Here is a 14560-nt window from a genome sequence, read left to right on the forward strand (position 1 = left end):
CTGGAGATGAGTTATTTGCAAATACTTGAGAATTGGTAACTTTTTATTACTGGTTGTTGGTTGATTTGAATAAATCTCTCTGAAGTGAGCCCTCCTCACCTCCTGCTGGAAACTTTTCTTCAATTTGTCTAAGGATCTTTACACAAAGTCAGGTATAAATGACCAAGAAAATTTTAAAGCTTTTCTCTTTTTATTATGGGATTTTTTTCAAACATACAAAAAAGGTAGAATGAATACCTTGTATACCATCACCCAGCTTTAACAAGCATCAATATTTTGTCAGTTTTATAATAAATTATCTCTTCTCAAATGTATTTGATAAGGATACATATTATTTTAGGCAGATCTTCCTGTAACCCCATGTTCCTAAGTTGGATCATACCTTTAAGTAGTTGTGTTCTATGTCTGCGGATAAAGAGAATCATCATCTATTCAAAGGAAAAGGAGATACATGAAGTATATCTCATCCAGAGAAGTGATTCCTTCCTTCTTTAAAAAATATAATGTTTAGGCTGGACATGGTGGCTCACGCCTGTAATCCCAGCACCTTGGGAGGCCGAGGCAGGTGGTACCTGAGGTCAGGAGTTTGAGACCAGCCTGGCCAATGTGATGAGACTCGTCTCTACTAAAAATACAAAAATTAGCCAGGCATGGTGGTGAGCACCCATAATACCAGCTACTCGGGAGGCTAAGGCAGGAGGATTGCTTGAACCCTGGAGGTGGAGGTTGCAGTGAGCTGAGATTGCACCACTGCACTCCAGTCTGGGCAACAAAGCAAGATTCTGTCTCAAAAAGAAAAATACATATATATACACACATATATAATATATAAAGTTTATATATAAATATATACTTATATATATTTATATATATTTTTTATATAAAGTTTAACTACAGAAGGCCTGCGTTTAACTTTTCAAAGTTGTGGAGCTAGAAATTTGTTTGATGAGAAAAAAGATTTTAAACAACTTTTGGATAGATAATTATATTTCTCATATATTTGTGGAGTTTTCTCTTTTCCACCTTGGTATTTTCACTCCAAAGTGGATGTCTGTATGGCGTGGAGAAAGAGAGAGTAATTTTAAGCAGGTTCTTGATCTCTCATTCCTCAAACTTTTAAATATAACAAAAGCTTTTCCTGAATGCTAGAGATAATTAAAATATAAAAGTCCTAATGTTATTTCCTCCCTTTAATAATATCTCACTGCTGAGAGTGAAAAAATTTGTTTAAAGTTGAATAACTGGGTAATGGGAGAAAAAGCAAAGACAATAAGTGTACGAAAGGAGAAAGTTATATAAAGGGGGAAAAAGATAGAAAGCTGTACACCAAAATAAATTCCAAGTGAATCAAATATTTAAGCAACATAAAAATTGAAACTAAAAAAGCACCAGAAGATAACTTGAGAGAGTTTCTAATGGAGGTGTTTTTAACTATGACACAAGTCTAGAAGCCATGAAGGAACCCAACTGGATCACATGGCCATGTTTAGTTGCAAGGGTAGCTGGGAAAAGTTCAGTTAGCAAGAAAGGAGATAGGAAGAAGATTCTGGATAAGCAACTAACAGAATCTTCTATAATCACTGTGTTCTTTTCCTGCAGAATTCTTTTTTTTTTTTTTTTTTTGAGGCAAAGTCTCACTCTGTTGCCAGACTGGAGTGCAGTGGCAAGATTTTGGCTCACTGTAACCTCTGCATCCTGGGTTCAAGTGATTCTCCTGCCTCAACCTCCTGAGTAGCTGGGACTACTCTTATATGAGCCTTGCCTGATTTTATCTTTCAATGTTTTAATTACTTCAGTAAAAATGAATGCTAACATATCAAAACAATCAGAAAATATAAGATACAAAATATTTGCTACTATAGAATATGACATATAAAAATTATATGTACTGTTGTTATGGAACAATGAATTCATATTAAACAGTTATAGAAAACATGTTTGTGTAGTCTACATAAAATGAAAGAAAATGTTTATTAACTTATTAAAGAAGAAAAATTCCATTTGAAAATAAAAACATTTGCCATAAGGGATAGAAAATTGTTTCAGATGAAAATGAATCACAGAGTTTTATTCCTTTAATAAAACTTTTACTTATATCTTTATTTATATCAAGTGAATCAATGATATAAAGACTTTATAGCTGCAAAATATAAAGAAATAGTAAGTACAGGCTGGGCGTGGTGGCTCACGCCTGTAATCCCAGCACTTTGAGAGGGCGAGGCAGGCGGATCACCTGAGGTCAGGAGTTCAAGACCAGCCTGACCAGCATGGAGAAACCCCGTCTCTACTAAAAATACAAAATTAGCCGGTCGTGGTGGTGCATGCCTGTAATCAATCCCAGCTACTCGGGAGGCTGAGTCAGGAGAATCATTTGAACCCAGGAGGCAGACGTTGCGGTAAGCCGAGATTGTGCCATTGCACTCCAGTCTGGGAAACGAGAGTGAAACTCTGTCTCAAAAGAAAAAAAAAAAATAAGTATAATCACTTAATCTTTCAATAATTATTTAATTAGATGAATTTATTCCTGTGATGCTATGGTGATTGGTTTTGTGGAACAAAAGAGCTAAACAGGCTTACATTGTCTAAGAACCAAGATTATATAAGCAGCATATCATACATGACCTCCCTTGGAAGGCTCAGGAAATAAGAGCATCAATACATAATTCATTTAAGAAACTTCAGGCAAAAATCATCTCATGCTTTGATTAATGCCAAGTCTTAAAAGACTGATTATTTTACTTGAGGAAAGTACAATTTTAAACCAGTTAGGCTATGTGCATAAGTCATACATTTTTAGGTGACTAGAAAAATAATATGTCACTGCATTTTTTAACCTATTTGTTTTTATTTTCAAACCAAAAATTCTTAACATGCTTTTCTAGTTGATTCAAGCATCTCAAAAAAGCATAGAAACTTAATGGATATCTTTTTTATTAACTAAGATATAAAAATATTTATACCAAATAAAGTAAAAATTCAGAAACTCTCATCATCGTTAGGGTTTATCAATAAACAAAGCAAATGGAGAAATGACAAAATGAAAATATAAAATCAATTCTAATATCTTGGTCCAAAAGAATAAAGAATCCTCACCCTCGAACAAAAACCTCATTATCTATGCTATCACTATAGCTCAAAATCTGTAGATAAATCAAAGATTTTTTACTTAACTGTGGCTATGTAAACAGTTATTTAAATAATGCAGATTGTAAAACTGTCTTAGTTCAGGCTGCTGTAACAAATTACCACAGATTGGGTGGCTTACAAGCAACAAAAATGTATTTCTCACTTTTCTGGAGGTTGGATATCAATCAAGGTGCCAGCATGGCTAAGTTCTGGTGAGGGCCTTTTTCCAGATAGCAGGCTACCTACTTCTTATCATATCCTCACATAGTGGACAGCAAAGAAGGGAAATAAGCTCTTATAAGGCTACTAAGTACATCCATGAGGCATCCATCTCCTGAGCTCATCTAATCCCAATTACCTCCCAAAGATGCTACCTCCTGGTACCATCACATTGTGGGGTAATGTTTCAATATAGGAATTTTGGAGGGACACATGACCATAACAAAAGCCTTTTCTTTCTTCAATAATTCTTCATATCTTGTGGAAGACATTTTGTTTCTTTCCAAATGGTAGCAAAAGCTTTTTGGTAATTCAGATTTTAGTCTATATTATCCAATCCATTAGCATAATCCTAAATTACCATTATTTTTCAGTATATTTGTTTCTATTTGTTATGGATCCATTGCCTTTATTAGTCAACTCTGCTTCAGTAACAAATGATCCTGGAATTCTGGTACCTAAAATAGCAACAGCTTATTCCTTTCTCATGTTACATGTTGACTGCCAAGTTTGTCTGTGGCTTGCTCCATGTATCTTCTAATTATGCGACCCTAACTAAAGGAATAGTCTTTGTTTGGAACATGCTATTATTATGGCAATGGATAAGAGAAGATTGTTGACAGAAATATCCACAGGAGCCAGGTGTGGTGGCATAAGCCTGTAATCTCAGCTACTCAGGAGGCTGAGATGGGAGGACTGTTTGAGCCCAGAAGGTTGAGGTTGCAGTGAACTATGATCCTGCCACGGTACTCCAGCGTGGGCAAACAGAGAAGGAGAAAGAGAGAGAAGAGAGAGGAGAGAGGGAGAGGAGAGGGAGAGAGAGAGACAGACAGGCAGAGTAGAGAAGAAAAGAAGGAAAAAGAAGGAAAGACAGAAAGAAAGAAACATGTGGTTTGTTTCTCTAAGTTGATTTCTAATCTGAAATTACTGGAAAACTCCTATTCCCATTTTTGCCAAACTCAATTTCCGGTTTTTGGTATATATACATTCTAGCTTAATGCCTCTAATTTTAATGCCAACAAAATTCATTGTAATCAAATTTTAAAATAATAATAATTCACCACCCCCCCTTAAAAAAAGAAAGATGTGATGACATGTTACTTTCTGTATACATATCATTCAACAATGTGGTAGAAAAGCATATTCCACTGATGGGGTTGTACTGCAAGTTACATGGCAGTGGGTGGGGATATATAATACTCTTACAAATCAACATGGAACAAGCTGATTGTGCATACAGGACCTGTTGGTTGTATCCTCATAGGCTTAGTATATTGGAGTCGTTTAAAAAAAGGAAAAAAGTGGGCGGATCACAAGGTCAGGAGTTTGAGACCAACCTGAACAACATGGTGAAACCCTGTCTCTACTAAAAAAGAAATACAAAAATTAACCAGGCATGGTGGCGGGTGCCTGTAATCCCAGCTACTCAGGAGGCTGAGGCAGGAGAATCACTTAAACCGGGGAGGCAGAGGTTGCGGTGAGCTGAGATCGCACCATTGCATTCCAGCCTGGGTGACAGAGCGAGACTCCATCTCAAAACAAACAAACAAACAAAAAACAACTTTCTTTGCTTCTTACATCTAGTCAGTCACAATTTCCTTCAATTTTTCTTCTAATCTACTCTGAGTATTGCTTGGTTGGAGATCAACCTAAAAAAGATCTGTGACCCAAAGTAGGCAAGAGAATCCTAAGAGAGAAGATGGCTGTGTTGAGTGGGCTACAAAAACTAGATTCATAAAAATTATATCTTAGGCTTAATTGAAACTGAAAGATTTACAGATGTGACAATGGATTTGCTGGTAAATTTTATGAGTGGTAATGATCATATGAGAAATCAAAAGACAGATATTGGACACATGTTCTGACTAGAAGACTACTGTGGTATAATATGACTTCGGCAAATAGGTAGTTTAAACTGGGAGCATGTTTTCCCATTTACTGAATGAGAACATCATTATCTATTCCTTAAGGTCATTGATGGGATTAAATGAGATGAGATGACATATGACAAGAGTAGAATTTTAAAATATTATTTCTTTCCTCTGTCAAAAATATTTCCCAAAATGCATAACATATGCCAATGTCTAACAAAACTTTAGAAAAGATTATTAGCCAATTTATTTTGAGGGTAGAATAGAAAAAAATGATTAGTTAGAAACTGATACAAGACATACCAAGCACTGCTTAATTTTGTTTTGTTTATTGACAAGGATAATAAATTGATAAAAATGCTGTAAACATTATTTTTGGAATTAGCAAGGTGCTTTTCAAAATCTCTTATAATATACATGGGAATAAAATAAAGGTAGGTTAAGAGAATTATTGCTTATTGATCAAATATACCTACGTAATATTGGATAATGGATAATAGATATACATCCACATGGATAGGTTGCTAACTTTGTATTTATTCTGTTTATTCCTAAAGACTTGGATTTTTTTTTTTAAGACAGAGTTTCACTCTGTCGCCCAGACTGAAGTACAGCGGCTCCTGTACTTCACAATCATGGCTACACAATCATGGCTCCCTGCAGGCTTGACCTCTTGAGCTCAAGTGAGCCTCCCACCTCAACCTCCTGAGTAGCTGGGATTACAGTCACGTGCCACCACTCCTAGCTAACTTTTTAATTTTTTTGTAGAGACAGGGGTCTCTTTATGTTACCCAGGTTGGTCTCCAACTCTTGGGCTCAAGCAATCCTCCTGCCTTGCCTCACAAAGTGCTTGAATTATAGGAGTGAGTTACTGTGCTCAGCTTGAAGTCTTGGATTTAAGTGATAATATTGATGATTTGCTTTTCACATAACTGAACACTGTATCAGTCAGAAATCTCCAGAGGAAACAGAACCAACAGGAGATTACACACACACACACACACACACACACACACACATATATGTATCTCAAGCAAGATGTGTAGTATAAGCTCCAATAATCTGATTCATAAAAATGACACCTTAGGCTACTGAAAGAACTTACAGATGTGATGATCACTTTATGATTACTATATATCACATATAGTATTTAAATTTTACAAACTTGAAATGTTAAATACAAACCAAAAGAATGCACCAAAACAATATATTTGGATATATATAAGATATATATTTGGATATATAATGTATAAGTAAATATATATACATAAATATATAATATATATCCATATATAATATATATCATATATCCATATATAAGTATATATCCAAATATATGCTTATTTGGATATATAAGTAAATGTAAATAATTATATATAAATAGTATATAAATATATACTTATATATTTATATTATAAATAAGTATATATAAATATATTTAAGTAAATATCTTTGGATATATATTATAAGAGTTTTTTATTTTTAGGAATTCACTTACACAATTGCGTGGCTGGCAAATTCAAAATATGCAAGGCAGAATGGCAGGCTTAAACAGGCAGGAGTTGACACTGCTGTCATGAGGCACAATTTCTTTCTCCAGGGATCCTCAGTTTTTGCTCTTAAGGCAAACCTATTGGATGAGGCCCACCCACTTTATCAAGGGTAATCTTTACTTAAAGTTGACTGATTATAGATATTAACTGTATCGTCAAAATATTTTCACAGAAACACGTAGACAGTATTTAAATCTTAGGAGCTTGAAATGTTAAATACAAACCAAAAGAAAGCACCAAATTGAATATTACACATTACACAAATACAGCACTGGAAAAATGTGACTTGATGCACATTCACAGGAAAAATGTTTCAATAGTAATTGCTGTAAACTCGATGTTTTTCAACAGTGGGATATGAATTGCCAAGAATTCCAATTCCTTCCTTTCGTCCTTCTTTTCCTCATTCCCTCTTCCATCTTCCATCTTCCTTCTTTCCATAGAGATTTATAGGGCACTTACTCTGTGGTGGGCATTGCCCTAGGCAAGAGGAATATGGTAGTTAATAACAAAGGTATAAATCCCTGCACTCATGAATCTTTCACACTATTTGTCGAGGTAGATGACTGCTGCAGACTGAAAGTGTATGTTCCCCCCAAATTTATATATTGAAACCTAATCCCCAATGTGATGATATTTGGAAGTAAGGCCTTTGGGAGGTGATTAGGTTATAAGGATGGAGCCCTCATGAATGGGATTAGTGCCTTCATCCCTTCCACCATGTGAGGATACAGAAGACAATCATCTATAAACCAGAATCGAGTTTCACCAGACACCAAATCTGCCAGTGTCTTGATCTTATTCTTTGCAGCCTCCCTAACTGTGAGAAATAAATGTTTGTTGTTAAAAGCCACCCTGTCTATTGTATTTTTGTTACAGCACTCTAACCAAATTAAGACAGAAATAAATATGTAAACAAATACATGGCATAACTTCAGGCACTGCAAAGCACTAAAAAGAAAAACCAAACACTGTAGATGGAGGTCTTTTCATCGTTTGAGTGGTCAGTGAAGAACTTAATGAGAATATAATATTGAATATAACATTTGAGAAGAAGTTAGCCAGGCAAAGCTCTGTTGAAGATTATGTTGCTTAGAGGGTATAGCAAGTCTAAAGCCTATGAGGTAGTAGGATTCTTGGAATATTCAATAAGTAGATATTCAGTGTGACAGGAGGTGTCACACTCAGGAGGTATCAAAGGCAACTGAAAAGTGGAGATGTGAGGTAGAAGCTGAGGTTTAAGAGAAAGACAGTAGCCATGTGATGGAGGGCCTTCTAGACCATAGGAAGAAATTTGCATTTTATTATGCATCATGGGAGAATTCTTAAAAGGGATGGGAGGTGATTTGATTACATTTTTAAAAGATCACTCTGGCTAATGTGTGTGGAATAGACAGTGGGAGTAAAAGTGGGAGCAGGAAGACTGTTGGCCGGGCGCGGTGGCTCAAGCCTGTAATCCCAGCACTTTGGGAGGCCAAGATGGGCGGATCACGAGGTCAGGAGATCGAGACCATCCTGGTCTACATGGTGAAACCCCGTCTCTACTAAAAATACAAAAAAACTAGCCGGGCGAGATGGCGGGCGCCTGTAGTCCCAGCTACTGGGGAGGCTGAGGCAGGAGAATGGCGTAAACCCGGGAGGCGGAGCTTGTAGTGAGCCGAGATCGCGCCACTGCACTCCAGCCTGGGCGACAGAGCGAGACTCTGTCTCAAAAAAAAAAAAAAAAAAAAAAGATTTTATTGTAGAAGTTCAGGTAAGAGAGGATGGTGGCTTACACGGAAGTGGTAGCAATCAAGATTGAAATGTGATCAAATACAGTGCTATTGTTTGAATATTTGTCCTCAAATTCCCAGATTCATATGTTGAAATTCTAACCCCCAAAGTGATGGTATTAGGAGGTACAGCCAATTACAGTTGATTAGATCATGAGAGTGAAGACCTAATGGGATTAGAGTCCTTAAAAAAGAGGGCCCAGAGAGAGAGCTCATCCGTTACACAATGTGAAGACTTAGAAGGCTTAGGTGGAAAGATCACTTGAGCCTAACAGTTCAAATCAGCCTGGGCAACATAGTAAGACCCTGGGGAGAGAGAGAGAGAGAGGGAGAGAGGGAGAGGGAGAGAGAGAGAGAGAGAGAGAGAGAGAGAGAGAGGAGAGAGAGAGAGAGAGAGAGGAGAGAGAGAGAGAGAGAGAGAGAGAGAGAGATGACAGAACATGCTGATAAATTAACTGGGAGAGAGAGAGTGTGTGTGAGTTGACAGAACATGCTGATAGACAGAGAGTTGACAGAACATGCTGATAAATTAACTGTGGGATGTACAAGAGAGAATCAAATGATGTCACCTAGATTTTTGGCTACTAAGTGAGTGGTGCCATCATTTACTAAATGGGTAATATTGGGGATGCAGGTTTTACGTGTGGTAAATTCAAGTGTTATTTTGGACATGAAATATTCGAGTGGAGATTACAAGGAACAGTTTGAGCTAAGAGAAATGGCTGGTGTTGGAGATATTAGTTTGTGAGTCATCTGCATATATATGATACTTAAATTCATGGACCTAAGTTAAATCATTTAGGAAGAACAGTTAATAGCAAAGAAAGTCCAGGATACTCTCAACATTAGAATTTTCAACATTTAGAAGAGGGAAAGCATCTGGCACAGGAATCTGAGGCCAGCGACTGAAGAGAATGTGATATTTTTGGAAGCCAAGTTAAAAAAGTTTCTATTTAGAAGGAAGAAGAGACCAAATTTTAGATGCTGCCATAGGGTATGATGAGGATATATGCAATCTTAGGCTTTATTAGTCAAAGTTTATGATGAGGGACATAATTTATATTCCATACTAGGTTGGTCAAAATATATCTTTACTGTTGTGTAGGGTATCATGACCAAATGACAGTGACAATAGGAGCATGTCAAGAGAATCAGGAGCAAGATGGTGAGGGGTCTATAGCTGGTCACTTGAAATATGAGAAAAGGAACCAGAATTTTTCAGGTGAGGAATTTTTTGGAGGACTTACTAGTTAGCTTCAAGTATTTTAGGGACTCTATATTTACTATAGATTTAGAAATATGCACTGGGACCAATGTGAGGAAGTCACCAAAACCACACTTCTAATCAATAAAGGAAACCACTTGCTAACATTCTGACATTTCTTATGAACACTGAATCACTGAAAATGTTCAAATTGTCACCAAGTTACAGACTTTCTAAAAGACTATTTTGTATGGGTAGGACTTATGCTAGGTGTCCTTTTCAAGATCTAAGACTTGATGCTGATCTTTAGATTTTCATTTTCATGACGGTTTTCCTTATTCAACAATCTTCAGCTGCTGCATATTTGCCTCAAGATAAAATCCTAATGCCTCTGACTAGCTTTAATAAACTTCCATAACCTTGTCCTAACTTCCACTTCTGTATTTTTTTTCTGATTAAAGTTCTCTGTTCTAGTAAGGCTGGCTTCTTCACTCTCTACCACAAAAAGAATGTTCGTCTTGTCTCCTAACCTTTCTTTACATCTTTGCCTGGGAGATCAGTCCTTCTTTCACTACTGAAGGAGTTAATAGTGAAAGTTAATAGAAAATGTTTGCCCTTTTACTCCAGGACACAAATTATCTGACTTTCTAAACTGCCACTTGCAGTAATCTATATTGCTCATGTTAACAATTATATACTGAAGTTTACATTATAGTATATGATGTTACTATTTCATGAGTGCATAGTTCATTTCAATAAGACTTACCAATGGTAATATTGATTATATATAGATAGATATAATAATAGATACAATTCATTAGCTCTTACTTTGTTCCACTATTTCCTAATTTCAAATTCTCATAAAAATCTCCTAAAGGTAGGTATGATAGTTAATACTAAGTGTCAACTTCATTGGATTGAAGGATTCAAAGTATTGATCCTGCATATGTATGTGAAGGTGTTGCCAAAAGGGATTAACATTTGAATCACTGGGCCGGGGACAGCAGGTCCACCCTTAATCTGGTGGTCACAATCTAATCAGCTGCCAGCAAATATAAAGCAGGCAGAAAAATGTGAAAAGGCAAGACAGGTCTAGCCTCCCAGACTACATCTTTGTTTTGTGCTGGATGCTTCCTGCCCTCAAACATCAGACTCCAGGTTCTTCAGTTTTGGGACTCAGACTGACTCTCCTTGCTCCTCAACTTGCAGACAACCAACCTATTGTGGGACCTTGTGATCACGTAAGTTAATACTTAATAAACTGCCCTTCATGTATACGTGTGTGTGTGTATGTGTATATATATGTTCTGTCCCTCTAAGAGAACCGTAATACAGTAGTTGTAGCAACTGTCAGTGCCCCACTCATATTCCCTTGTCACTCACTATTCTAGTGCATGGCTATGGAATCTATCTAGTGAGTATCCATCTTTCTCTCCACTGTGAGCATGAAACATCTTGGGAGTACAGGGAGTTAATGAATCACAAAGCAGCCTTCACCAAAGATGGAAGGGTGTTGGAGGTTAAATACCTCCAGCTACCTCACTCCTCACTCTGAGACATGTTTTCATGGTCTGCCATAATTTCCCCATGGGACTGACCCCCTGCTCCCCTAACTTATTGCCCCAAGTGGTTGTTTAATGACACACCCTTTATTGGCTTCCTTCACTTTCCTATCTCACTTTCCTTCTCTGCAATGGAGTTCTTGGAATCACCTCTCAAATAAATAATTTACAGCCCAATTCTAGTCTCAAGTTCCTTCTGGGGGAACCCAATCAAAGCCAATAGGTGTTGCTTTCCATGCATATAACAAATGTGAAAACTGAGACTCAGAGAGGTTAATTAACTTGGCTAAGTTATGGAGCTAGTAGTGGCAGAGGTACGAATCAAACATAGTCTATGTGTGGCAGGATTCTAGGGTTGGGGCTAACTTACTGTGTCTATATTATTACATTGTAACACTCTGTGAACACCCAACAAAGACTGTCAAGTGACTACAAAATCCATAAAGATTTCACGTTAGTTTAGTTTTTCTTTCCCTAACATAATCTATCTTAGTGTTAAAACCTGCATTCATTTATGTGGTTACTTGATTAAATGTCTGCCTCTCTTCTCTCTAAACTGTATGCACCATGAGAGCAAAGACCGTACCTATTTTGGCATACTATTGTTTCCCTGGCACTTCAAAAATATTTGTAAGTGGAAGCAGAGAAGTAGTGGGAGCCACGAGTGAGCAAAAATCATGAGCTAGAGAGGAGTGGAGAGAGGGATGGCTGGTATTGGGGACAGACTCAGAATCAGTAGAAGCAGTGACTGTGTTGGGGGAGCAGTGAGTGAGGCAGTGTCAGAGCACCTGAGTCATGGGAATGGTGCAGCACCCAAAGGAGATAATAACATGGTCCTTATTTTTCAGACATGACACAGGTCTGCCTGTTCATTCTCTGCAGCAGCTTCTGAATCCTGAACAATAAATACTATTATTGTTCCCTATGACACTAGACATTTTGTTGTGGAACAGTTTTCTTGTCCTGCCTTACTCCCCCAGGAATCCTTATAATAAACCTTCGTCACTTAAGGTGAACTGACCACACCTTTGGAACTTAAAAGCCTTTCAGATCTGTCAGTTGAAGATAATAATACTGTCACACTTTCTGGAGTTGTGAGAGAGACAATGTACAAAGAAGCACTTTAAAAACTTTAAAATTTTCTACTAAGTCATGATCTTTGGACCATGCTTCTATTTTCTAGCTCAAAAAAAAAAAAAACATGTCAGATAAAAAGAAGAGACATGGATTATGTTTGGAAGCAAGCAATAATTAAATAGTCTTAGAAAACCACTTCTGGCAGGCTCTGATACAGAGACAAAATGCATCACTGAGAAATTAGGAGCTCCTGCCTCAGTCACATCATTAACACTGATTTTTTTTTTTTTTTTTTTTTTTTTTAGATATGGTCTTGCTCTGTCACCTAGGCTAGAGTGTCATGGCTCACTGCAACCTTGACCTTCCTGGCCTCAAGCTATTCTCTCACCTCAGCCTCCTGAGTAGCTTGGACTACAGGCAGAAGTCACTGTAACCTGGCTAATTTAAAAATATATTTGTAGGTTGGGTGTGGTGGCTCACACCTGTAATCCCAGCACTTTGGGAGGCTGAGGCAGGCGGATCACCTGAGGTCAGGAGTTCAAGACCAGCCTGGCCAACATGGTGAAACCCCATCTCTAAAAAAATACAAAAATTAGCTGGGCATGATGGAGGGTGCCTGTAATCCCAGCTACTTGGGAGGCTGAGGTAGGAGAATTGCTTGAACCCAGGAGGCAAAGGCTGCAGTCAGCCGTGATTGTGCCACTACACTCCAGCCTGGGCAACAGAGTGTGACTCTGTCTCAAAAAACAGTATTTGTAGAGACGGGGGTCTCCCTATGTTGCCTAGGTTTGTCTCAAACTCCTGGGCTCAAGGGATTCTCCTGCCTCAGCCTCCCAAAGTGCTGAGATTATAGGCATGAGCCACCACACCCAAGCTGAATAAGCTTCTTAACCATGTGTGCTAAATAGCCTTAGCACACTAAGGCTTTATAGAGTAAGATAAATATAAAATGGCTGAAATACAATGACATTCCAAAGTATCTAGACAGTTTCCAACTTACAATGGTTCCACTTAATGATTTTTGTACGTTATGATGGTATGAAAGTGATGGGCATTCAGTACGCTCCTTGATTTACAATGTGGTTTTGTCAGGATGTAATTCCATCTAAGTCAAGGAGCATCTCTACTTAACAGAAATAAGTTATTCAATCCAGGGGTTCTGAAATTCTGGTACAGTAGCTAATGTCAGTGTCAAGTCCACATCCCCTTGGAGTCACCTGTTCTATGCATGCCAATGGTCTCTTACTGCATGCACTAGTGGCTCTCTACCTGAGGGCTTTCTCTAGTCATGAAGATGTTCCAATTGCACACAAGGCAGTCTGGAGGCATTGCAGAGGAGATGCTTCCAGGAGCAGCCCTCAACCAATGCCAAATGAGAACTGATGGATAAAACACAGTTTCTTTGTCCCTTAGGTGTAACAGCTCTCAGGTGGATTCTGTGCTGTGTCCCAGAGTTTCACATCAATGGAGTGCCCTACTTATCCATAGCAGCAACCTGTTCATTTCAGCATTCCCTGTATTGGCCCCTCCCCTTTCTTGCTCTTGAACTGAAGTATTCTGGAATCAATTCCTAAATAAAAAATTTAACACTCAAGTACTAGTCTCAAAGTCTGCTTCTGGGGAAATATAAACTAACATACTTTGTCAAACTAAAGTTATTTTCTTTTTTTTTTTTTTTTTTGAGACAGGGTCTTGCTGTCACCCAGGCTGGTGTGCAGTGGCACAATCACAGCTCGCTGCAGCCTCAACCTCTGGAACTCAAGCTATCTGCCCACCTAAGCCTCCCAATTAGCTGGGACTACAGGCATGTACCACTACATCTGGCTAATTTTTTCTATTTCTCATAGAGACAGGATCTCACTATGTTGCCCAGGCTGGTCTGGAACTCCTGGGCTCAAGTGATCCTCCTGCCTTGGCCTCCCAAAGTACTGGGATTATAGTCTTGAGCCACCATGCCTGGCCTTCAATGCCAATTTTTAATGCATCCATGGAAAAAGATAAAATAAGAACATAATATATGATGAATATTTCATGAAGCTAAATTTATGTAATTCTAAGAACTTTTCATTTTTTTTCTAAAATTATTTCCATCCTTTCTCTTTTCTCTTTCCCTCTTTCTCCCTACCTTGAAATGTCCTTTCCTTTTATGAAATAAAGCAGCAGGAAACAGCAGTTT

Source organism: Colobus angolensis, unplaced genomic scaffold (genome assembly GCF_000951035.1).
Source record: "Colobus angolensis palliatus isolate OR3802 unplaced genomic scaffold, Cang.pa_1.0 Scaffold23, whole genome shotgun sequence".
Lineage (NCBI taxonomy): Eukaryota > Metazoa > Chordata > Mammalia > Primates > Cercopithecidae > Colobus > Colobus angolensis.